Below are 26,052 nucleotides of genomic sequence, written 5' to 3'. Positions count from 1 at the left end.
TTAGCATGTGTGCCACCGCTCTGACCCTCAAGTCACTTTTTTTTTTTTTTTTTTTTTTTTTTGGTTTTTGGGCCACACCCGGTAACGCTCAGGGGTTACTCCTGGCTATGCGCTCAGAAGTCGCTCCTGGCTTGGGGGACCATATGGGACACCGGGGGATCGAACCGAAGTCCGACCAAGGCTAGCGCAGGCAAGGCAGGCACCTTACCTTTAGCGCCACCGCCCGGCCCCTCAAGTCACTTTTTAATTTAATATGTAAAACAGCAAATTATCATTTGAATAAAGGAGGTAGGGGCTGGAGAGCAAGTACTTGCACATGGCTGACGCAGATCTGATCATGTAATCTCATGTGTCCCTCAAGCACCACCAGAAGTGATTCAAAGAACAGAGCTAGGATTAACCCCAACACTGCAAGTGTGGCCAAAAAAAAAAAAAAAGTGGGGGGAGGTAGAACCTAAATACTAAGCAGCCCATAACCCAACTTACTCCTATTAAGTCAACAATGAAAAAGAAATAACCTAAAACAAGCACACATGTGCTACCTGGGTCCACAGTTTTGCATGTGTTGACGGGGTTCCATGGAACCCAAACATGTTACTTTTTTTGTTGAGAGGAAGCCTAAGCAGTGAATAGTTGGTTTTACGTTGTGTCTCACTTTGTGTTTCTTTGAGTTAAAGGGGGAAGCATAAAAGTTCTCAGACGAGAACTTCCCCCTTTAACTCAGGGAAACACAAAGTGAGACACAACGTAAAACCAACTATTCACTGCTTAGGCTTCCTCTCAACAAAAGACACATTTACTTCCTCCTCTGTGATAAGTGAGTTAGTGCCATTAGTCATTTTTAAGCCTACTTCTCTGATACCTGTCTATACAGAAAGCTTACAGAGACCTAAAAGTGCTAGAAACAAATAGCAAGTACAATCACCCCATTTTCAGTGTCCTTTCTTAGTGTGTACAAACGCAGTCTTGGCAATCCGGGGTACACATCTTTCTTTTGTTTGTTTTCATTTTTGTTTTTGGGTCACACCCAGTGACGCTCAGGGGTTTTGCGCTCAGAAATCGCTCCTGGCAGGTTCAGAGGACCATATGAGATGCTGAGATTTGAACCATCATCATCCTGAGTCATCGTCCTGGGTCAGTTATGTGCAAGGCAAACACCATACAGCTGTGCTATTTCTCCGGCCCCTTTCTTTTTATTTATTTTTATTTGGTTTTGGGTCATACCTGGTGGCGCTCAGGAGTTATTCCTGGCTCTATGCTCAGAAATCACTCTTGGCAGGCTCAGGAGACCATAAGGGATGCTGGGGATCGAACCTGGGTTCATCCTGGTCTGCCTTGTGCAAGGCAAATGCCCTACTGCTTTGCTATTGCTCCAGCCCCACATCTATTTTCTATACTAGACTTCTACACAATCCTGCTGTGCCTTTCCTTATAAAATAACCAAGCAAGCACATGCATTAGCCAGTAACTTAGCTCTTGCTACTCATTCAAGCATATTGAGAAAAATTTTAATCCATTGACTTATTTAAGTAAACCACCAAAACACAACAATGATAAAAATCAACATGGTGAGCCCTTTGTTTGGCCTAGGCATGGAGACAAATAATCAAGACTGAATGCCTAAATCTGTATTTTTACAAGATCTTCTTTAAACAGGATACATTGACCAAAACAACCTCATTAAAAAAAATAAACAAATAAAGGCTGAAATAGAACAGGGAAATGTCCCCCCTCAGCCAACGATAGGAAATATACATGTTTAATGAAACTTCTCTGGCTTTTGTTTTGGGGGCTATACCAGTGATGCTTTGGGTTTTCTGTTTTTGGGGGGGGATTTTTTTGGTTTTTGGGTCACAGCCGGTGATACTCAGGGGTTACTCCTGGCTATGCACTCAGAAATTGCCCCTGGTTTGGGGGACCATATAGGACGCCAGGGAATTGAACCGTGATCTGTCTTAGGCTAACGCGGGCAAAGCCTTACTCCACACCCCTTGAGCCACCGCTCTGATGCTCTGGTTTTATTCCTGGCTTATGCATTCAGGGATCACTTTCAGAAGAATTGAGGGGACCACTGGGGCGCCTGGGGGTCGAACCTAGGTTGGACGTGTTCAAGGCAAGTGCCCCACCTGCTGTTCAATTGATTTGGCCCCTTAAGGAAACTTTTAAATTGAAAATGAAGTCTAATTTTTTAACTGGTCAAATCAAACTCCATGATGAATTTAAAAATAAATGTCGGCTGCTGATCCACTGCTTTTTGAAGCTGACCTCACTGATTCAAATCAAAGACGAGATGTATAATTTCAAAAATAAAGGTGCCAGATTCCTGCAATACAGTTTTTGGTGGGAGAAGGTCCCCCCCAATAATGCTAGGAGGGCTCAGCTGGACCACTAGTTTAATGCAAGGGCCGAGGATTTGGTGTTGGGATTTCCCACCACAAGGCTGTCAGAATGAACTCCAGGTCAGGCTCACACTAACCACTGTACTACCTGTAGGCCTGTTAACAACAGATTTTCAACCAAATAAAAAAAATTTTTTTGAATAGGAGCAGCATTTAGTCAGGGCCCAGGAGGGACAAGGGGTTCCAGGGGTCAAAGTTAGCATCTACCACCACTTATGCTATCGTAAGGACCCAGAGACATGTTTTTTGTTCGTTTGTTTTTGGACCATACCCAGTGTGCTCAGGGGTTACTCCTGGCTCTGTGCTCAGAAATCATTCCTGGCAGGCTCTAGGATGCTAGAAATCGAACCTGGGTTCATCCCGTGTTGGTCGCATGCAAGGTGAATGCCCTACTACTGTGCTATCTCTCTGCCCCCCCTCCAAAAATTAGTGTTAATGGCTGCACCAAAGATAAAATTTTAAAAATTAGTTAAAGCCATGTAATGACCCATTAAAAAAAAAGAGAGAGAAAAATTCTCACAGTTTCAGTACTAAGAGCTGTGAAAAGCCGGGTGGTGGTGATGATGTCACAGCAACCCCCAGTCTGGATCATGGATAGCAGCCCCCACACAGGTTAAGGAGTGTGGCCACAATGCTCACCCAGTATTCCAACCTCCTCCTGGGCTCATCCAACCCAGCCCTCAGAGCAATAATAAAGGAGCAAGATTTTATCCTGAAGAACTTGATCTAAGTCAATCACAGGCATCCCTCTTTCTAAGCACTATTCAACGTAAGATCCAAATATGAAAATAGATGGTCTCAGTTCTATGTACAGGCTGGATTCCAAAATGTCTGTCCGATTCATTAGCGCCAGGGTTGAAACCATTAGTGACTTAGGTTTGAGGGTTTTTATTTCTTGACAGGTAATATATTTTACTTTATTTCAACCTGCTCTGTTTTGTGTATGATCAACATTTGTTGAGGATCGCTACCAACAGAAGGGAGGGGACAGCTGGTAGTTTTATAGCAGAGCTTCACCTACAGATTAGGGAAAGCCTGAAAGACATGCCTTGACCCTAAATTAACTTTTTACTAAACAGGCAACCACGATAACAATGATGCTGTACGAGAACCACCTTTGGTGAATTATCATTGATTGCCCAGGTAAATCTTTTAACATCATGTACAAAAGCAAAAACAAGCAAACAAACAAAAAGTTATGTCTTGCTTACAAAACATTAAGAATCTGTTGGGCCCCGGAGAGATAGCACAGCGGTGTTTGCCTTGCAATGCAGCTGATCCAGGACCAAAGGTGGTTGGTTCGAATCCCGGTGTCCCATATGGTCCCCAGTGCCTGTCAGGAGCTATTTCTGAGCAGACAGCCAAGAGTAACCCCTGAGCACCGCCAGGTGTGGCCCAAAAACCAAAAAAAAAAAAAAAAGAATCTGCATTCTTTGGTGCAACCAGTCCAAATTACTGAAGTGAAAGGACTAGTAAGTAGCCCTGCACTTTCTTCAACCTATAGAGACTAGCGAAAGAGAATGGGAGATTGCTTGTAAGAACCTAGGACTTAACAAGGTGTTAATAACTAAGCAAAAACCAACACAGCAGCACTGAAGGTCAACCCGAGAAATCACTGAGAATTAATAATTTTATAGGAAAGCCGGCACATGTAATTATAGTCGGACATTCCAGATCTTTTAAATTTATTTTTGTGTTTTGTTTTGGGACCATACCTGGCGGTGCTCAGGAGTACTCCTGGCTCTGTGCTTAGAAATTATTCCTGGCAGGCTCAAGGGACCATGTGGATGCTGAGTATTGAGCCGAGATTGTCTGCGTGCAAGGCAAACAACCTCCCTGCTGTGTTATTGCTCCAGCCCCATATACATTCCATATCTTTTTTTTGTTTGTTTGTTTTTTGTTTTTGGGCCACACCCAGTGATGCTCAAAGGTTATTCCTGGCTATGTGCTCAGAAATTGCCCCTGGTTTCGGGAACCATATAGGACAAGGGGAATTGAACTGCAGTCAGTCCTAGGTCAGCGCATAAAAGGCAGATGCCCTATTGTTTGTGCCACTACTCGGGCCCCACACATTCCATATCTTTTTTTTTTTGGTTTTTGGGTCACACCCGGCGGTGCTCAGGGGTTACTCCTCGCTGTCTGCTCAGAAATAATTCCTGGCAGGCACGGGGGACCATATGGGACACTGGGATTCGAACCAACCACCTTTGGTCCTGGATCGGCTGCTTGCAAGGCAAGCAGCTGTGCTATCTCTCCGGGCCCACACATTCCATATCTTATTCTTCAAAAGAACTAAGCAAATAATCCAAAGGCAAGAGTAAACATTAGGGGTTTCTTTCCCCCAGAAAGTCAACTGGTATCACTGGTGATAAAGAATGAGAAATAACCAATGGTAGATACCACATGATGGTCACTGTCAAGGTAAGGGAAAGCTGCCCTTTGCACACTGCAGAGATGTCTGTATCCCACAGCAGTCCTGCAACCAGCTACTGCACAACAGGAGCTCACACCTGACAGGGCTCCATGGTTCCAACAAATGTACTTAGCTAAGGTAATAGACCTTTAAGCTTCCCTCAAATGAAAATCTCATGATGAGAATGCAGACCAGAGCAGCCATTCAAAAGCACCCTCAGAAACCACTCAAAAAAAGTCATAAAGTACCCCTCTCTTCCCACATCAAGGAATTCTGTTATCCAGTATCAAAGAGATGGAAGTTCCCTCTATCACTTTCCATGGTCAAGGGAAGGGCAAATAAAGAGGTAAAATATGGGGGACACATATCAGGTCATAAACAGTCCCAGAAATATCTTGCAAAGCAAGAAGCAGAAATGAGAGAAAAATCACAAATCCATTTACATAACAATTCTCCTAATTATTCTGACATAAAAATGTTTTGCCTTGTGCGGTTGGAATATGAGAGACATTAGAAACCAGAAATAGGGCTAAAGGGAGGTTTAAAAAAAGCCCCGCTGTTTTTTTGGCAGGAAAGGAAGTCCTACTGTTCTTCTGGCAGACACTTACCACATAATTATTACTTCATTTTTATAGTTCTGAACGTCTGAAGCTGTGCCAGACATGGAAACACTGACTGAAGATAGGCTAGCCATCTCTGCAATGTTAGCTATGTGGGCAGGGCTCCTGACAATTTTTACAAGAACAATGAACTTAGATGATTACTTAAGGCAAGCTCTCAAAAGCAATGCAAATAATTGCAATGTAAGGATAAGCTTACAAACAAAACATGTGATATTCAACCTTAAAGTTGACATTCTCAGGTGTTGGGTGCTAAAAGTCTGATAAAAGTTTTTGAAAGAAAGAAGGTAGTGAAATACAAAGATAAAACTTTTTAATGATGTATTTAAGTCACATTCCTTAAAACCTTTTCTCATCTGATAAAAATCAGTTACAACCGCAAACCACAGAGGAAAATGTTATTCCATTTTTTGTTCTCTGTGAAACACACAACATATGCAATATATAAGTCTTTATTTCTGTTTTACATTAGGAAAACAAAGAAATGTGTATTTGAAATGAAACAGTAGAGATATATAAAGAATCAAAGCTATTTTTATGGTATCAACCTTTTTTTTTATCATCTTTCCGTAGGAGCTAAAATGTGAGCATTGTTTTGCAACATGCTCATTTAACTATTTACCAAGTCAACATAATTAACAACATATGGCATCATTTCAATGCAACCCTTTACTAATCTACTTTCAAACTCAAGAATTCTTGGGTGAAAAAAAGTCAGCTAATGTTCTGCCTTTGCAGTCATGCATGGCTTCTACTGTATAATTGTTGTTTCTTCTTTCAACCATTAAATATGTAAAAAAAAAAAAAAAAAAGACAACTGTGTTTTGTTTATTGAACTGACGAGATCTGGGCCATTGGGTGCAGTGTCCAGACCTCAGCTCTGTATCAGGACATTTTTGTAGCCCATAATAAAAGGAGACTACGAAGATACCAAATGCTTGAGAAATGGACCAATTTCATCTTTCCAAAACCTACTTCTAGATACTTAGCTTGATGGTCCCAAGTATGAAAGGGGTCGGCAAAAACAAATACCCTTTACATATTCCCATATTCCCCTGAGTCCTATGCATACATTCCAATTTGATGTCTTTTCCCATCACCCCCTTTTTTATTCAAACTTGCTTCTATAAAAGTTGATGCCTGACAGAAATATCAAAAACAAGACACATACGTATTTGGCAGACAAAAACACTGCCATAGAGTAGTCTGAGTCAAAAAAACAGTATAGAAACTAGCTGCAAAGGATGCACTACATTTGACTCACAAAATAGCGTTGGATTATTTCTTTTACAGAAAGAACTATTGGATATTTAAACTCTATTTGAAATTCTGTATCTTTTTTTTTTTTTTTAAGTTCCATTACAACCTCTTAAGAGAGCACTATCTTCTTTGTGCCATCTGGCCAAAGAGTTATGCAAACAGATGTAGTTAAGCAGATGTGTTTTCAGGCCTAACACTGCCAAGTCTTATTAAGGGGGCCAAGAGATGGTCCAAGGGCCGGAGCATGCTTGTTTTGCATGCAAGAGCCCCAGTTTAATACCTCGCACTGCACGGTCATCCCGTACTGCTGTAGCAATCCCAGACAGCACTGGGCCTGCTCAAAAGACAAAGCGAAGGTCTGGAATGATAGCACAGAAGGCCTTGGCCTTGTGCACAGCTGACCTGGGTTTGATTTCTCGGCATTTCATAGGGTCACCCGAGCCTGCCAGAAAAATGATTTCTGAGTACAGAGCCAGGAATAATCCCTGAGCATAGTCAGGTGTGGCCCAGAAAACAAACAGAAAAAATCTAAACCAACCTGAAAATTTTGTCAAGACAGGGTTTTCTTAACAACTTCTAAAGAACGAAGAGTGGACTAGAATAACTTTAAAGCTTAAGGGAGAAGAGTTTCTGAAGGTGTTATCCAAGTACCTACTAAGGCTATCATTTCATCACCCCCACATTGGGGAGCAGGGCTCCTCCCTAGAAAGAAAAGTTCACTTGGGGGGCCAGAGAGATAGCATGGAGGTAAGGCATTTGCCTTGCATGTAGAAGGTCTGTGGTTCAAATCCCAGCATCTCATATGGTCCCTTGAGCCTGCCAGGAGTGATTTCTGGGTGTAGAGTGAGGAGTAACCCCTGAGCACTGCCGGGTGTGACCCAAAAACAAAAACAAAAAAAGCCACTTACTGTGGAAGGGCACCTTCAAGAAAGATCTGTGTCAGACCCCCAATGCCTGTCACCCTCCTTGTCCCCTGAACTCAATCCCTTTGGTATGAGGTTGAGGTTTGGACACAATCCCATAAAACCTAATAATAATATTGTAAATTGTAACTGTATAGTAAATAAAAATTGGAGGGGAAAAAAAGTAACAAAGATATCTTAAAAAAAAAAAAAAGAAGGGGGGCCGGAGCCATGGTGCAGTGGTAGGGCGTTTGCCTTGCACACAGCTGACCTAGGTAGGACTACAGTTCAATTCCCCAGCATCCCATATGGTCCCCCAAGTCAGGAGCAATTTCTGAGCACATACATAGTCAGGAGTAACCCCTGAGCATCACCGGGTGTGGCTGAAGTGATAGCACAGAGGTAGGATGTTTGCCTTGCACGTGGCTGATCTAGGACAGGCCTGGGTTTGATGCCCGACATCCCATATGGTCCTCCCAACCTGCCAGGAGTGATTTCTGAGCACAGAGCCAGTAGTAAACCCTGAGCGCCGACGGGGTGTGGCCCAAAAACCAGAAGGAAAAAAAAGATAATGAAGAAAGGCCATATCTTTTGCACATGCCTAAGGAATGTACTATTTTTCTTTCTGTGGATGGAGAAGAAAGAGAAAAAGTTGGGGAGAAGAAAGAGAAAAAGTTGGGGAGAAGAAAGAGTTGGGCAGAAGGTGCCTTTAGAGGGCAGATCAGAGGCAGTAAAACACCAGCAAAAGGCAGAGCCTTTTGAACCGATGGCTCAACCAGACTACTCAGCTTCTGTAGGGTCCATCTTGACACTCAACTGACATTTGAGTTACAAACATTAAAAATTAAAGGACCAGGGGCCAAAGAGATAACTCAGTGGTAGGGTGTTTGCCTTGCAAGCAGCCAATCCAAGGCAGATGGTGGTTTGAATCCTGGAATCCCATATGGTCCCAGGAGTAACACCTGAGTGCCACCGGGTGTTACCCACAAACCAAAAAATGGAAGGAAGGAAGGAAGGAAGGAAGGAAGGAAGGAAGGAAGGAAGGAAGGAAGGAAGGAAGGAAGGAAGGAAGGAAGGAAGGAAGGAAGGAAGGAAGGAAGGAAAGGAAGGAAAGGAAGGAAAGGAAGGAAAGGAAGGAAAGGAAGGAAAGGAAGGAAAGGAAGGAAGGAAGGAAGGAAGGAAGGAAGGAAGGAAGGAAAGAAAGAAAGAAAGAAAGAAAGAAAGAAAGAAAGAAAGAAAGAAAGAAAGAAAGAAAGAAAGAAAGAAAGAAAGAAAGAAAGAAAGAAAGAAGAAAGAAAGAAAGAAAGAAAGAAAGAAAGAAAGAAAGAAAGAAAGAAAGAAAGAAAGAAAGAAAGAAAGAAAGAAAGAAAGAAAGAAAGAAAGAAAGAAAGAAAGAAAGAAAGAAAGAAAGAAAGAAAGGAAAGAAAGAAAGTGAGGTCAGCCTAAAAGGTCGAGAAGAAAGAAAGAAAGAAAGAAAGAAAGAAAGAAAGAAAGAAAGAAAGAAAGAAAGAAAGAAAGAAAGAAAGAAAGAAAGAAAGAAAGAAAGAAAGAAAGAAAGAAAGAAAGAAAGAAAGAAAGAAAGAAAGAAAGAAAGAAAGAAAGAAAGAAAGAAAGAAAGAAAGAAAGAAAGAAAGAAAGAAAGAAAGAAAGAAAGAAAGAAAGAAAGAAAGAAAGAAAGAAAGAAAGAAAGAAAGAAAGAAAGAAAGAAAGAAAGAAAGAAAGAAAGAAAGAAAGAAAGAAAGAAAGAAAGAAAGAAAGAAAGAACTTTCTTTCTTTCTTTCTTTCTTTCTTTCACCAGAGTTCACCAGAGATGCTGTAGCCAAACTTTATGTTCTCAGCTTCAGTTTTGTTTCTTCATGTTTAGTTTTTCCCTTTTGGGGGTTACACTCAGCAGTGCTCAGGTCTTTCTCCTGGTTCTGTGTCATTCCTGGCACTGCTTGGGGCCAATATTCTGTGCTGAGGAATTGAACTTCGGTCAGCTGCATGCAAAGACCTTACCTCCTGTATTATAATAATCTCTGTTCCATTATGATTGTCCATCCTTTTTATTTTTGCCTTTTAAACAGAATTATGTTCTTTTGACCATGAGTGGTTATAAAAGAAGAAAAAAATTATGGTTCTTCAAAAGTGAATAAAGAAGAGCAAGTGATCTCATAAGATTATAGAATTCCCATTAGTCTAACTGAAGAAAACATCTCAAACTAAGACATTTTAAATCACAGCTTTTGTGGGTATAAATTATATACACACAGAACCAAATAAATATGCCTCCTCCCCACCCCCACACCTCATCAGGAAGCATTTTCTCCCCCTGTAGAGTGCTTAGTAGAGATCTTAGGATAGGTACACAGGGCCTGGGCAATGTTTCAATGAGACAGTGCTGACCCTGCCTATATGAAGCCACAAGTATCTTCCAAGGCAATACTCCACAACCCGTGAGTCAGCAGGGATGGTGTGATCCCTGCACTGTGCCCAGTGTGACCTTCAGAGCACTTGTGACAAAATGTGCAAACTTGAGACTCTCTAGCAAATGCCTTACCAGACAGTGCAATGATGATGACAACTGTTACAGCAAAGGCTAAAGAGAGATTACAGAGTTTTCTTGCAAAGGCACAGAACAATAGCACAGCGAGGAAGGCGTATTTGCCTTTCACATAGCCAACCCAGGTTAAGTTCCCACATCCCATATGGTCCCCCTACCTTGCCACGAGTGATTTCTGAGCACAGAGCCAGGAATAATGTTTGAGCACTGCCGGGTGTGGCCCAAAACAAAACAAAACAATATTTTTTGTTCTACATTAACTCCAAATATCCCATGACCTGAATCCTACAATTTGCAGAATATTTTAAAAATGAACAGATATTGTTATGGCAAATAATTAATAATATTGAATAATCTGCTGTTCATGATATATGTTCTAATCAAACACACAGACTCCTTGAAACAGCACTTTTACATAGCAGAAGGCACATTAGTTTGATTCAAAATAAATAGGAAAAGGTAGAAATTAAATGTCAATTTTTCATCCCCTCTAAAAAGTAAACTTGCTTTTAGAGGCTTAAATGATCCAAAATCTTTCCATTACCTTAATTTACAATAGTTTCAGAAGTAAAAGTTTGCCGAAGGTGCCAGAAGTGAAAGACCAGAAGGCAGAGCATTCCAGATGCACCACGTCAGCACTGGCCCAGGCTCACAATCTCTGATGAGCAGGAATAGGGCGTGACTAAAAATGGTGACAGTGATAGCTAAGGAAGAAGAATGTTTACTAACATGTTTATAAATACATGTGAATTCCAGAGTGAGCCTACAGTATAAAACTACTTTAACAGCATTCTGCTAGGCAACACAATTCAACGTATGCTGTGCTTTCTCCAGAGCTGACTGTGGCTCCCTCTGACCTTGCTGTCTTCTCTGGCCACTCTTTCCTGCCAGGGGGGTGTCCCTTGTCTTGTCCCATGGCCCTCAGATTGACCCGGATTTTCTCCTTGAAATATCCTGGGGCCTACACAGGCTCCACTTGAGAAACTGCTTTAGACACAAGATTTTCCTTTTAAATCCAGCAGCCACAACCAATTCCAAAAGAGACCACTGGTTATGGTGCTTTAAGAGGGGCTTGAGGTCTAGAGTAAACAAGAGGCTGAGGGCATGAAGAATCCACCCCCCTTCTTCCACCTACCGTTCAACAGCTAGTAATTCCCGATCTTCAGAATCCCCCCACAGGGTCTCTCCTTCTCCTCAGACAGCTCATCTTCTTGTAAGGCCAGACTTTCAATTCTGTGGTGTTCACCCCCCAAGTCTTAATCATCCATGCAGACAGGTATGTCCTGACTTCAGATGAGAGCTCTCAATGGTCACTTTACCAATTCATTACCCTCAATTTATGACATTCAACTGAACTCACCTTCTGCTCATAAGATGTTTCTTCCCTTGCTTTACTAAGTAGTTCAAACTAAGACACCACATCAGCAGAGCAATAAGTGGAAGACCTCTTTCTTCTCCTCAACCCTACACAGCTCATCTATTTTCCAGATTTCTGACAATGTATTCTCTAAGCGTACTGCTGGGCCCCTTTTCTCTATCCCTGGTTGCTATAATACTATTCACTGGACCTTCAAGCCTCAGCTGTCTCTCTCCTCTGAGCCAGGATGGCTTTTTGGGTGCATATTGCTATCAAACCTATCCTTTTCTATCCTCTGAGCATACCATTCCTTACAGTCAAATGTAGTCTTATACTATGTGCATAAGTGTGCATGTGTAAACAAGCACACACACACACTTGACAGTTTGCTTATTAAGACCAAACATTCTGAATTATTTATTGGTTTTTGTCTTTGTTTTTTTTTAGTGTGTTTAATTAGCATAGCATTTTTTCCAGATCTAATCAACTCTTGAGAACGCTGAGAAAACCCCATTTTTCTGAACAAATGGATAGACACCGCTGCTCATCAACATTAACAATTGATAATGAAGACAATAATTTTCTGTTTTAAATAAAAAACAGATGAGAAAGAAATAATTTCAAATTCTATTCTAAATTAATACTTTCCTAATAAGAGCAAGTACTGCTGGAAGACATAATGCAAATAGCAATACTTTCCTAATTAGAGCTAGTGCTGGAGGACACTACAGTATACACCAAATATTGAGTGAAATGCCTTGCACATAATTCTCACAAAAACCTCGGGGCTGGACATTAACTGTCAATATTTTATAGGTATGGAAACTGAAACGTGGTGATTAAATTGTTTAAGCTATTGTTTAAGAGCCAAGAATCAACCCCAAATCTGTGTTTTCCACAGCTGAGAGAGCTCTAACCTCTGAACTCTGCTGGCAAGACTCTGCAATCAGGGAGAATGTGTGTGTACATAGCTTGCCAAAGGCCTGTGAGATTCTCTGATATAATTCTCTCCATACTCTTTGCAAAAGCAACTACTGATTAATGAAAGCAAGTAAGCTCCCAATTTGTTCCCAAGTGGTTCAGACTTGCTTTTAGAAATGAGTTATGACTCCAAAATTAGGCATCTTTACAAGAAAGCAGAATGGTTTGGAATGTATGTACTTTTTAAAATAAGATCTCTAAATCTGTTTGTCTTTAAACAAACTATTCTCCAGTACCAATAAAATAATATAGACATATGACTGTTGACTGTGATTGTTACTTGTCCTGCACTGCTAATCGTAGGTGGAACACAGATTAAAAACACATCCACAGAACACAGAGATAGTACAAGGGTTAAGGTGTTTAACTTATATGCAGTCAACCCTGTTTTTATCTCTAGCCCCACATAGATATGGCTAGTCCCTTGACCATTGCCAGGAGTGACTCCTGAGTACAGAGTAAGCCCTGAACACCACCAAGTATGGCTGAATTGCCAAACACCAACACAAAAAACCCACATCCTTATTTCAATAAATTAAGTTCAACAAAATGGAATGTCTTACAAAAATGGTAAGGTAGTCAATAATAACTGTTCAATACACCAATTTGCAGAAGAGTGACAAATGAAACTATGTTGAGAAACTTGTGGCACTTAAACCATCTGCACGTACTCAGTCTCCACCTGATTTCAGTGAGAGGGGGAGCTATAGCCAAGAGCCCAGTACATTCCTAGGTTAGACAACTACCAGTAAAGCCACAAATCTTTAATACTGTCCCCCTACCCACAGCTATATTTTTAAATGATCGGCACTAAAGAGTTTCCCCCTGATAATGATGTGATATAGGAAGTGGAGGGTATTAGGCTGAGCATGGGGAGTGGGAGGGAGAGGGACAAATGACCCTGCTTGACCTTTCTCATGGGAGCCTCCTAAATAGATTAAGGACCCTGAGAGTTTACCTAAAGAAAAAGGGGCTTACTAAGGGGTGTGGAGGTCAGGGTGAGAGGAGACCCAGATACCCAGACACATATCCATGAGTGTGCTGAGCAATGCTTGATTAACTAATGGTTTTTATAAATCATGGCATTTCAATTTTTATTTTAAAAAAGGGCATGATCAAATAAAAAAAGGAAAAAAAAGGGCATGTTAATGAGAAAAGGCAAAATGAAACTTCTAAAGGATAGGTGAAAGAGTCCTTGAGAATGACTTGGAATGACTACAATTACTATACATACAGTAATAGAGTCACTACGGATGCTTGTATGATTATAGACTTTTATTTGGGGGGGGGCGCACACTGGTGACACTCAGGGGTTACTCCTGGCAATGCACTCAGAAATTGCTCCTGGCTTGAGGGACCATATGGGATGCTGGGGATGAAACCACAGTCTGTCCTAGGTCAGCCACGTGCAAGGCAAAAGCCCTATCGCCAATCCAACCCTGGATTACAGACATTTAAAGGACTCTGGTGGTTTTTTCTATACTCTTTTCAACTTGCAAATCTTTAAAGCCTACATCTGTGTTTCCTCCTCCAGGGCAAGGCTATCAACTCTTACACTCTTATTACTCTGCCAAAGTACAGTTGGCAGAGAAATCAGATAACCCAGTTATCAGAATACCCAGGAGGTGTTTGAGGCTGAACCCTAGGACCTGTTTTTCTGCCCCTGGCTGGTTTCCTCCTCACCTATCTTTCCTCCCCCAGTACTGGAGATATTTTAGTTTTCCAAGAAAAAATACTGGCCCTCCTCTCTAAGATAAAAATTTTACTGCTAATTGCCATGGAGAAATAAGAGCAAAGTACAAACATGGGAGAAAATAAGTGCTTAAAAATTGTGAGAAAAAAAATATTTTTCATTGTGATGAACCTCTCAATCAATGCTGATTAAATCCCCTTTCAGTAGTTTCCAGTAGATTATTTGCTCACTTACCCTTTCTCTACCACTATACTGTGAACTCCTACATGGAAGGGAATTTTTTTTTGGTTTATTTATATTTTATTATGGCTTTTTTAAATTTTGGTTTTTATTGGGCCACACCTGGTGATGCTGAGGGGTTACTCCTGGCTACTGCTCAAAAATTGCTCCTGGCTCAGGGAACCATATAAGGCACCAGGGATCGAACTCAGGTCCATCCTGGGTCAGCCTCGTGCAAGGCAAATGCCCTACTGCTGTGCTATCGCTCCAGCCTCCCATTTAGTGCTCAGGCGGCTCAGGAGTCCCACCTGGCATACTTGGCCAACCGGATGAGTGGTTCGATATAAGGGTCCGAGGAAGTGAGACTGCTTGGGCCCTGCAGTGCTGAGGATTATCCAGGCTGCCTCAGTGGTGCTTGGGTATCCCAAGAACTGCAAATGGTGAAATTCAGGGGACCTTGTGGTGCTGGGAATTAACCCAGGTCAGATACATGCTAGGCACTTACCTTATAACCTCTGTACTATCTCCAGGGCCCCGATAATCTTATATTTGTAAACCTAAAAGCTACCAACAGGTTCACAATACATGTCCAACTTAAAAAGTTAATACATTGGGCTGGAGTAACAGCACAGTGGCAGGGTGCTTGCCTTATATGAGGCCAACCCGGAACATTTGATCCCATATGGTCCCCCAAGCCTGCCACGACTGATTTCTGAGCACTGATTTCTGAGCGAAGAGCCAGGAGGAACCCCTGAGCACTGCCAGGTGTGACCCAAAAACAAAACAACAATAAAAGTTAATACATTGAATTAGAGAAGTAATTTAGTGAATAAAATTATTAATACATTTCAGTCCAGTACCAATGAAAAAATGCCTTAAGAAACAAAATCAAGCTATGAAGAAAAAGTTTTTACTTTATGAAAGGTCCTAATAAGCATCTGGGTTAATGGCACTTGTTATTAAATAGATGATTTATCATCTTCATAACAGTAGATGTACTGTATCCATTTTACATGTAATTATCAAAAAACCATAGCTGCCAGTTTCCTACAAATTTCAAAACTGAATAAAGCTCATAACTCTATTTTTACCTCAGTTTCTACAAAGAACTTTGCAGCTGTTTATAGATACTTAAAATATGACCCACATCAAATGAGAAATTATTTTCTTTAAAAAAAAAAAAAAAGCCGGACTGGAGAGATAGCACAGCAGTATTTGCCTTGCAAGCAGCCGACCAGGACCCAAGGTGGTTGGTTCAAATCTCGGCGTCCCATATGGTCCCCTGTGCCTGCCAGGAGCTATTTCTGAGCAGATATCCAGGAGTAACCCCTGAGTACCGCCAGGTGTGGCACAAAAACAAAAACAAACAAACAAAAAAAGCCTCAAAATAGCTCAGATAGGGGCCGGGAAGGTGGCGCTAGAGGTAAGGTGTCTGCCTTACAAGCGCTAGCGTAGGACGGACCGCGGTTCGATCCCCCGGCGTCCCATATGGTCTCCCCAAGCCAGGGGCGATTTCTGAGCTCATAGCCAGGAGTAACCCCTGAGCGTCAAACGGGTGTGGCCCAAAAACCAAAAAAAAAAAAAAAAAAAAAAAAATAGCTCAGATAAATCTCATTTGTGGTCTTCAGTAATTTGACCTGGTCTTAGCAAAAAAGGGATGAGAATAGTGAGGAAAAAAGCTTTGTAAATAAATGTGAAGAATGACAGTACCATTCGAGACATTTTTCTTGGTTTCCAATCTCCTCCTTTTCTTTCTTCCTTCAGACAGAGTGTTCTTTCTTGGCCAACAAGGTTCCTTTGTTTAACTTATACCACTGGCCTGAATAACAAACAAGAGCCCATGACCAAAAGTACCAAGAGCAAAAAGCAAAGCACTGGCACCTGACCCCAGACATGTACTTGACATAAGCGATGGCATGGGAGAGGGGGTAATGTAGCTGGGACGGAAGTTAGGGTTGGAGCATCTATTGCATAAATGTGGGCTCTGTACTCCACCAGGGAGCCACACAGCTTGGCCCCCATAAGTGGTAAGCTTCTGAGAAATCAGACTACTTCACTCTCACTCCTCCCACTGTTGGATCACCATAAACTACCACTCTCTTTTTTCTCCAAACTCCGAAAATTCAACACTAATGTAGTCACAACCGGTGTCCTTGTATACTTGCTGGTCAGAATGCAGGCAAGCATTTCTCTGGTGGCTGGAAAACCAAGGAGGAATTTTTTATTACTGGCATTTCAATTTTTCTATTCTGGCCTATGTATACATAAAAACAATTAAATAATGTTATAAGCCCATCTCCTGTTTTTTTTCTAATCCTTGCTCCATCTGCTAATCCTATTCTACCCTCATTTCATGGGTTTCCTGATCATTTAAGGTACTCAAAAGCCACCCATTTTCCAAAAATCAGATTGAAAAATTTACAAACTTCCTCAGGATTTCACTTTTTTTATCTCATTCTCTGTCTGAGTCAATCCTACATCAACTGCAACTAGAAACTGGTCTCTCTAGAAGTCACTTTGAAGTCCCAGCTAACCAACCCTGTCACACCTTCTTAGCTGTTAACCTGGGCCACGTCTGGTCAATATTATCCTCTTCCTCTTCCCCACAGCCTCCATTAACTACACTCTCCCCAGTTCCTTCCCAGGATCCCAGCTCCCTTCTCTGGGTTCTGCCACTTGGGTGTTTCTAGAGTTGCAAGAATAACCATGTTCTTTACTATTTTCATTGACCTTTGGGTTTTGCTCATTTCTTTCAGTCTTCCAGCTACACTCAGAGGTGCTCAGGTTTTTTTCCCACTGCTCATAGGCTATGCGGTGCCTGGGAGCAAGTGTGAATCTCCCATGGGCAAAGCCAGTTTCACTCCAGTCCATCGACACCTCCAGAGCCCCTTGTTTTCTATTGCTGTTGTGGAGGGTGCACAATGCCTCAGATTAAGAGCTATCAATCTGGCCCTTCAGGTCTGATTATTCCCTCTAATTCACTCCTATTTCTCAGGGAGCGATTAGCAGCCACCTTCTTTAATCTCACCCAACTACAATTGCTCTATTACCAAGTACTCTATCAGTATAGTCTCATGTGCAGCTACTTCTCTTCCTCCCCTTCCATCATCAAATTTACACCGTAATCAGCTCTTAAGGCACTAGAGAACCTCCTAAAAGAACTTGATCTCCTGATCGTCTCAATTCTCTCGTCTCAATTCTCTAAAGGCACCAAGAATAATATTGAATAAAGAAAAACTGCCTCCTAGAAAAACTAAACCCTAATCTCAGGGTTCCTATACTACAGAGTAAAATTCACATTTCAAATGAGAGTGATTTTGGGCAGGGGGACAGATTCCTCTCCACCCAGTCCCCTGACACCTCTCTCTTTGCTCAATGATAGCCCAGGGCTTTTACTTATTTTCATTTTCTCAACATAGAACCTAGCACTTAAAACTAGCACTTAAGGGGCCGGAGAGATAGCATGGAGTTAAGGCGTTTGCCTTTCATGCAGAAGGTCATTAGTTCGAATCCCAGCGTCCCATATGGTCCCCCATGCCTGCCAGGAGCAATTTCTGAGCATGGAGCCAGGAATAACCCCTGAGCACCACCAGGTGTGACCAAAAAACCACAAAAACAAAAAAACAAAACAAACAAAAAAAAAAACTAGCACTTAATGTGCCTGTTCCTCTCTTGTTGCATTAAGCCCTTAGGATGGACTTGGATGGTGGATGGAGGCCTTTGTCCTTAGGCTAAGGACCACGTGGCTCCATCCTTCATTAACCGTCAGGTCATCATCTTCAGGTGGTCTCGGCAGGAATCGGACTCACTCAGACAGGCATCAGGAAATATCAGCTTTATTCATACCCTATCCACCACATGTGTGGCCTATATCATAACCAATTAAGCATACAGCCATTCTTAGCTAGCCCTGCGTCTTAACTCCTTTCAACCATCTTTCCTTTGACCTCCACGCTGGCAAAAGACCAAAAAGGCCCTGATCCCCTGGGTCAAAGCCCTTATATAACCTTCCAAGACCACTCCCCGGAATAGGAGGGGTCTTGCAGGTAAGGTTACAGTAATATCCGGTTCCCAAGACCCCACCCAGAAATGGGCGGGTCTCAGGTAGATACACCTAAATCCAGGGTGGAGTTACATTTCCCCCATCTCTGAAATATAGAAGAAGCTTTTGTAATTCTGACTCCACCTTTAGCCACAGGCGGGTAATATTTCCAAAGCAGCAATGTAATAAAGTGAAAATTAACATACCAGCCCTTTTCATAAATATAACATTTCTGCAAAATATACTATACACCTATAACTTAAAATTCACCTTTTGTATTTTTCTTATAATTGTAATCCTTTGAATTTATATTTGGTACTACAACTTCTTTGACTAGTGTAGTTAATGTTTTTCTATTTTAGTTTTTAATCTTAGGAATTGATGTTGTATTACATTAGGGTTTTGCTTTCTTGACTTTAGGTTAGTGGGTTAGATATTATTGTCTATAATTTCCTAAATGATATTTTTGTCTGGCTTTTTGCGTGGGCGCATCATAGGCAAAATACTAGGTTTATAGGAGGTTCCATCCATTTTGGATGGGCCCTCAAGTTGTTTATTTACACAGGGAGGATCTCTACCTTAAACATTTTGTTTAGTTTTGTGACTTAAGCTCCCATCTATAAATAATCGACCTTATTGGTACATCAATTTCAGACATCATATGGACTTCAGCCTGGATTAAGAACTTGGATTAAGTTCAGAAGCCTATTGATCATCATTGCAGTGGCCCCCCACTGTGTGGGGGGTATATGCTTCTTCCTCCAAAATAAGGGCCTAATTCAATGCCCTCAAAGATGGGCTTTCTGGTCTACCTGGACTTGAATGAAAATGGGTCCAGAGAGATAGCATGAAGATAAGGCATTTGCCTCACATGCAGAAGGTCATTGGTTCGAATCCCGGTATCTGCTAGGATACCTGAGCGTGAAGCCAGGAGTAACTCTTGAGTGCTGCCAGGTGTGACCCAAAAACTAAATACCAAAAACCAACAACAACAACAACAAATAAAGAAAAGGTGCTTCTTCTCACCTGCTACACAACCTTTCTGGCATCCCTTTGAAGGATCTATGTACATCTTAGATTTATCTTCTCAGGAGCTTGTAGTTGATTCCTAGATACATGTTTCTGGTTTTAGACACCCTGTGTTTAGGTTAGAAGTTTTTCTTTACATTTTCCCGTGATGCGCTTATGCAAACAGCTGCTCTTTTATTATTGACTAGTTTTTTCTTTAATAAAAGCGGGGAATTGTTGTGTATGTAAACATTTTATGGGATTATTATGTTACTGACCCTACCCTGATCGGTGATTGTGCCCTACCCTAGGGTGTGACCTGGCATTCTGCCCCACCCTAGGGTGGTACCTGATTCTGCTTCCACCATTGGGTGGTATCTGATCCCACCATTGGGTGATGCCTGATTCTGGGGGATAAAAACAAGGGTCTGTGGAAGGCGAGGGGCTTTTTGGCTGGAACTGATGCTAAGACGTTGGATTTCAGTCTTGTCCACCAAATAAAGCTAATATTTCCACAAGCCTAACTGTCTGCGAGCTGTTTACCCGCTGTTTCACCTCAGAACCACCGGCAGAGGTGTGCTCCAAGCTGGAGGGGAAAGACCTCATCCTCCATCCCTCCATAAGTCAACCTCTTCAGGGGCTGACTTGCAACACTCTCTGTTCTTTATAAGGCAACTACTTCTCATTCCTCAAGTCTCTACATCAAAGTCATTCTCAGAACAGGTTCCCAGTCTACAGAGCCCAGGTCAGCCTTTCCTACCAAGTGCATTTTCTAATTATTTCAATCCACCCCCATTCCCTACATAGATTACAATTTACTTCCTGGAACTGGACCTTTAAAAGGAAGGCAGGGACAAGAGGCTTATCTTCTCCTTCAGTCCTCCTTGCTGGTTAAAACAGAATACAGTGAAAACTGCTCAAGTAATGCAATGATTATTTGCTGCTGAAAAACACTATTAAGTGAACTAACTATGGGGCCAGAGACAGCACAGTGATAGGGCATTTGCCTTGCACAAGACATGGGTTTGATCCCTGACATCCCATATGGTCCCCTGAGCCTGCCAGGAGCGATTTCTGAGGGCAGACCCAGGAATAATCCCTGAATGCTGCCCGTGTGGCCCAAAAACAAACAAACAAACAACCACAAAAACAAGCCAACAACAAAAAACACGATTAAGTGGACTAACTAGTGGAGAATTCTTTCACTCATTAAATAATACTTATAAGGATAAATGCTGTAGTCATAGGACAACAATCTTAAATTAGACCTTTTTAATATTCTTATTTTATATATTTATTTTTAACTGATCACCAAGAGATATTACAAAGTTGTTGATGGTTGTTTCAGTCATACGATGTTCCGGTACCCATCCCCTCACCAGTGTTTGCTTCCAGCCACCAATGTCCCCAGATGCCTGCTAGCAGCCTCCACCCCCAGCCTGCCTCTATGACACTTTTCTTCTCTCTTTTTCTCTTTCACCCTTTTTCCTTTTTGTGCTTTGCGATACTGTTACTGAAATTAAATTAGACTCTTTTAAATCTTAAGTATTCCTTTTTTCATGACTGCTCAAGTTTTCTTTTTTATTTAGTTATTGCTTGTTTTAAGGCCATATGGTGAGGCTCAGGGGTTACTTTTGGCTCTGCACTCAGATAATGCTCCTGGCAATGCTTGGGGTACTATATGAGATGTCAGGAGGCAAGCTCCTTATAGCTGTACTGGATCTGGTCGCTTTGGTCAAATTGTCTAAAGAGAACTACAGTTTGGCAAGCACAAGTAAGAGATAAGAATAAGACCCTAATGATCTTTTAAAACATAAATTTCTATACCTTGTACAATCATTTTCTAGTACGAATAACCATAACATGATGGTTAAACAGGATATGTGAGTCAATAATAAACCTAGAAAATGTCAGAACATTACATATGAGAATACATACATATATATTTCTATCAGTTATGAAAGAAATTTTCTTTTTGATAATTTCTTTATTAAGCACCATAGTTACAGACATGTTCGTAGCTGGGTTTCAACCATGCATGCCCCGACTGCAGTCTGTCCTAGGTTAGTTCGTGCAAGGCAAACGCCCTACCCCTTGTGCCACCGCTGCAGTGCGAAATTTTAAAAGGCAGTAGCCAATAATCTCTCCCCTGAGGGAAATTAAAGAACTCAGAAATCTAAGACCTGGAACTGAAATAATAGCACAGTGGTAGGGCATTTGCCTTGCATGCAGCTGACCCAGGATGAACCTGGATTCGATCCCCAATGACCCATATGGTCCCCAAGCCAGGAGAAATTTCTGAGTACATAGCCAGGAGTAACCCCTGAGCATCACCAGGTGTGGCCCAAAAACCAAAAAAAAAAAAAAAAAAATTAAAAATCTCAGATCTAAGAACTCTAAGAAGATAAGATAGTGCCAGATAAGACATACTTAGAAGTATGAACCTCATCAGACAGAGAACAAGTTTTGAGATGAAAAGTGACACTTGGGAAATAAACCAGCAGTCAACATTTACAGGATAAATTTAAGAAATAGAAAGATCAGTCAAAAATAACTAGGAAATTCTGTCACATTTTATTAAAACACAGGTGTGCTGGAAGAACTGAAATACCAGGTGGGATTCATGTGAGACGGTGAAGACAGGAGTTGGTTGTTAATTCGCATACAACTTACTCACTTAGCTTAGATCTCACAGTCTTCTTCACCCCTTCCTCCATCCAAAAGGCCGACAGACATCCTTCCCAAACTTCTACTAGCCCTCTCCTGTCCCCCGCCAAAACTTGTTTCTACAACCACACTGTAGATCTGCCCCAAAGGTTATATTTTATTAAGACATCTCAACACACTAGGAAATCCCCAGCCCTGTACCTCTCTGCCATGCTATTTCCTCTACCTTTAAAGCCCTCTCTGTCTTCACTGCTTCTCCACGTTTTTTCTCAGATCCCTTTTTTTTTTTACATGTGACCCTTTTGTTTTAAAAAGAAAGAAAACAAGACAACAGGTGATAGTTGAGTTTGAAACAAGTTTTGCGGCATTACGGAACCCTATATTGTCCTTGAACTAGGGGTTTTGCTGAAGCTGATTCCGGTATCATGCCAACAGTCCATAGTTTGATGGGGGCAAGAGGGGCCACCAAGCATGGGTCAAAAGGCGTGTTGGTTGTAGTTATTTGTAAAGGCATGAGCTGGGGAGCGTGTCTTTCAATGAGGAGCTGGATGGTGGTGTTGGGGCAGAAGGTCAGTCTTGGTGTCTACCCAGTTAGGAACAGATAAAAGAGGGACGGCTTTCCTGGCATGTGCGCTCTGCTGGGTCCAACTGCGAGCTCCCTCTCCAGTTTGAAAATTGAAAGGGGGGGGGGGTTCTCTCCTCCGCCCGCTCCCCAGGGCCCGAGTTGCCAGGGCCGGCCATGAAGACCCGCCGGGCGCGGGGGTCCCAGTCTCCTGGATCAAATGTTCAGTCCAGGAGATCAGATCCCTTTTTTAAATCTAGACTCTTTCTGTCTCCTGTGACGAACTATGTACTCTGTCCAGCAAAGGTACTTGATTCATTTTTGTGTTCTTGCCTCCTTTTAGAGCTCGCTGAAGAACTAGGGAAATGAGGGCCCGAAGAGATAGCAAAGCAGCGTTTGCCTTGCAAGCAGCAGATCCAGGACCAAAGGTGGCTGGTTCAAATCCCGGTGTCCCATATGGTCCCCCGTGCCTGCCAGGAGCTATTTCTGAGCAGACAGCCAGGAGTAACCCCTGAGCACCGCCGGGTGTGGCCCAAAAACCAAATAAATAAATAAATGAAGAACTAGAGAAATGATAGCAAAAGCACTATGTCCAAGAGCAGACTGAAGACTGCTTGAGTTTAATATTTCCAGTTAATAGTTAGAAAGCAGAGGGCCAAATTTCACAAATGTTTAATTTACTTAGATAACATCAGTTTATAAAGTGGAAATGTTTATATGTTTTAGGGATCTACTGTTACCATACCGAGTTAGTCAAGTTTGTTAAACTCTCTGAGCTTCACTATCTTTATATATATGAAACGAAGGTAATATTAGTAGAGATATCAGAGTTACTTCAGAGGATTTGCCTTAGAACATTGTAAGCATCAAAAACGTATTTTTTAAAAATACCAGTAAAATATAAAATAATCTATGATACTTGAATAAAGCTTTATTTACTCATGGAAAGCAAAATGTCAAAAGCAAATCCAGTCTCTAAATACAAGCACCTATTTACAATTTCTTCCTGAATCTACTTATATTATGACTCAAATGTTATCCATGCCTTTAAAAGTCTTCCTTATGTTAACAATGGTTCTATTTTGACATTTAATATTTGGAGACAATCTTTAATTCAGCTACCTCTGGCAACGCATGCTCCTTTGCCTCCCTGACTATAACCATGCCCCCTTTAATCCATCCAACAAGCCTCACCTTGCAGTCTTTATAAACTGTATGTCGAATGTTCTTTTCTGCTATTCTAACATGCCTAAACTCCTCTGCATCCCATACAAGATTGTCCAAATAAAATCCCAGCCTGTGTTGAATCTTTAAAACCTAGTTCACACCTGAGAAGCTTTATATATGACATTCCTTTGCCTTGAACACATTGTGTTGGCTTGCTAGGGCCACCATAATAAAATACCACAATAGATAACTTACACAACAGAAAAAAAAACAATTTTTTTTTGCGGTTTTAAAGGTTAGGAGTTCAAGGTCAAGGTACGAGCAGGTTTGCTTCTCCTGGGCTTGCAAGAGAGCCTGTCCAGTGTCTCCCATTGCGGTTTTTCCCTGGAGTCTTTTTGTGTGTGTAAGGCTCCTCTTCTTCCAAGAAAACCAATCAGAATGGATTATAATCCATCCAAATGGTCTCATTTTTTCAATCAGAATGGCCCGTAACCCAGCCAAACTGTCTCTTTTCAATTTACACAATTCTTAAAAGGTGCTATCTCCAAAGACAATGATTTTCTAAGATTTTGAAGGTTACGACTTCAACAAATTTTGCAAGGATCCAAGGTAGCCCTAAAAGCTCCCTCTACCTTGCCCAGGTAAATTTCCACTGGCTTTTCCAAAGCTGGCCCACATTTTCCCAGCACAGGCAGATTTTAGTGCCCTTCTTCTGGGTCCCTAAAGTACCTCTGCATCTCTTTCCCTCTGAAGACTATTTTCCCCAATGGCAGATGTTAAATCCCCAAAGCCCAGCACCATGTCTAGCAAAATGAAAATGTTTAATAGTAAGTGGCTCCACAGGAATATAGAAGAATTTGAAAAATGGCAAATGTCTGTTCAAATTCTGAGCATGTCATCTACTCTGACTTTGTTCAAGCCACTAAATATCGACCCTACATTTTACACTAGTTGTAAAGAAACAAATATTAATTATAACAAATGCTTTTCATCATGCGGCTGGTACAGAGTTGGTGCTTAAATGTTAGAAAAGACTCAAAGTCTGGGTTTGACACCCAGGTCCCGGTAGTAGCTAAATCATTTATTCTCTCATTGCTTTATGATGTCTATTGATAAGAACAATTTATAGAAGACTTACATGGGTATCTAGCACATAGGAAATACTCAGGGCTTTTTTTTTAAGTAATATTCAGGTAATATAAAGAATCCCCAATCATTATTAAAAAAAATACTGCAGGTCTAAACAGGTATAACTGAAAACCATGAATAATTTTAATTACAACAATTAGGTCATTTTAAACATCTCACCTGCATATACAGATTTCAAATCCAACTAAATTAACGAAGTCCAAAAACTAACCATCCAAAACAGTGGAAACTAACACTCCTTGGCTCGTATTTTCATTAGCTGAATCATTAAATTTCTTCACTGAAAAGGACATTTGAGATGAAAATCCAAACCCAGGTCAGAAAGATGGCAGAGCAAATAGGACATATGCCTTGCAAGGTGCTGTTGGGGAGACAGATGTCCAGGACCCTGTGGTTCCCCCAGCCCCACCAGGAGTGATCAGAGTCAGGAGTACTAGCTCTGAGCACTGCAAGGGATAATCCCAAACTAAACCAAAATAAAACTATCCATCCTATCAAGTCAATATGCCCACTGAGTTGGTTAATAAAGTAATAATAATGATAGAAAATAATAAAGTAATAATAATAATAAAAAGGGCAGGTGTGCTTCAAGTGCAGCTCTGTGGGAAGGGAAAACAGTTCACTCGAATAACAAACAGGGGTTCCCAGCTCATTCTAGGGTGTGCAGGAGCCAGAATTAGGTGGGGGGAGGAAATCTTGAAAAATACCTTTTGCTCACTCAAGCTTCAAGGTTAGTTATTTCTGAAGCAGGTAATAAATTCCCTGAACTGTAACTCTGATGTAAGGCAAATCGCAGTTTGAATCTCTATTTGTTACATAAGTCTCTGAACCTCAGATGACAGCAACAGGATTATTCTAGTGATTAGGGGGATCTAGTGTATGGAGATCCACAAAGGGAAACCTGGTGCTGCAAAGTATGGCGACCCTTTCTTCTATGGGGTACATTCTGTAAAATAACCAAACACTTCCATAAAGTATGCACTTGCTGGCTGAGACTTGTTGAACACTTAAAATGTAAAAGCAGAAAACTGGAAGAAGAAAAGCTGAGATGATAAAGTATTTCCATGCCTG

General features: G+C 41.4%; 1 protein-coding gene across 1 annotated transcript in view; it reads right to left on the bottom strand.

The window, feature by feature from the left end:
- Positions 1 to 26,052, bottom strand: part of TRAK2 (trafficking kinesin protein 2) — a 71,527-nt gene that overhangs the window by 44,497 nt on the left and 978 nt on the right. The window lies entirely within an intron of this gene.

This window comes from Suncus etruscus, chromosome 5, assembly GCF_024139225.1.
Source record: "Suncus etruscus isolate mSunEtr1 chromosome 5, mSunEtr1.pri.cur, whole genome shotgun sequence".
NCBI classification, from domain to species: Eukaryota; Metazoa; Chordata; class Mammalia; order Eulipotyphla; family Soricidae; genus Suncus; species Suncus etruscus.
The sequence above is the reverse complement of the archived record's forward strand: the minus strand, read 5'-3'. Positions and strand labels throughout refer to the sequence as shown.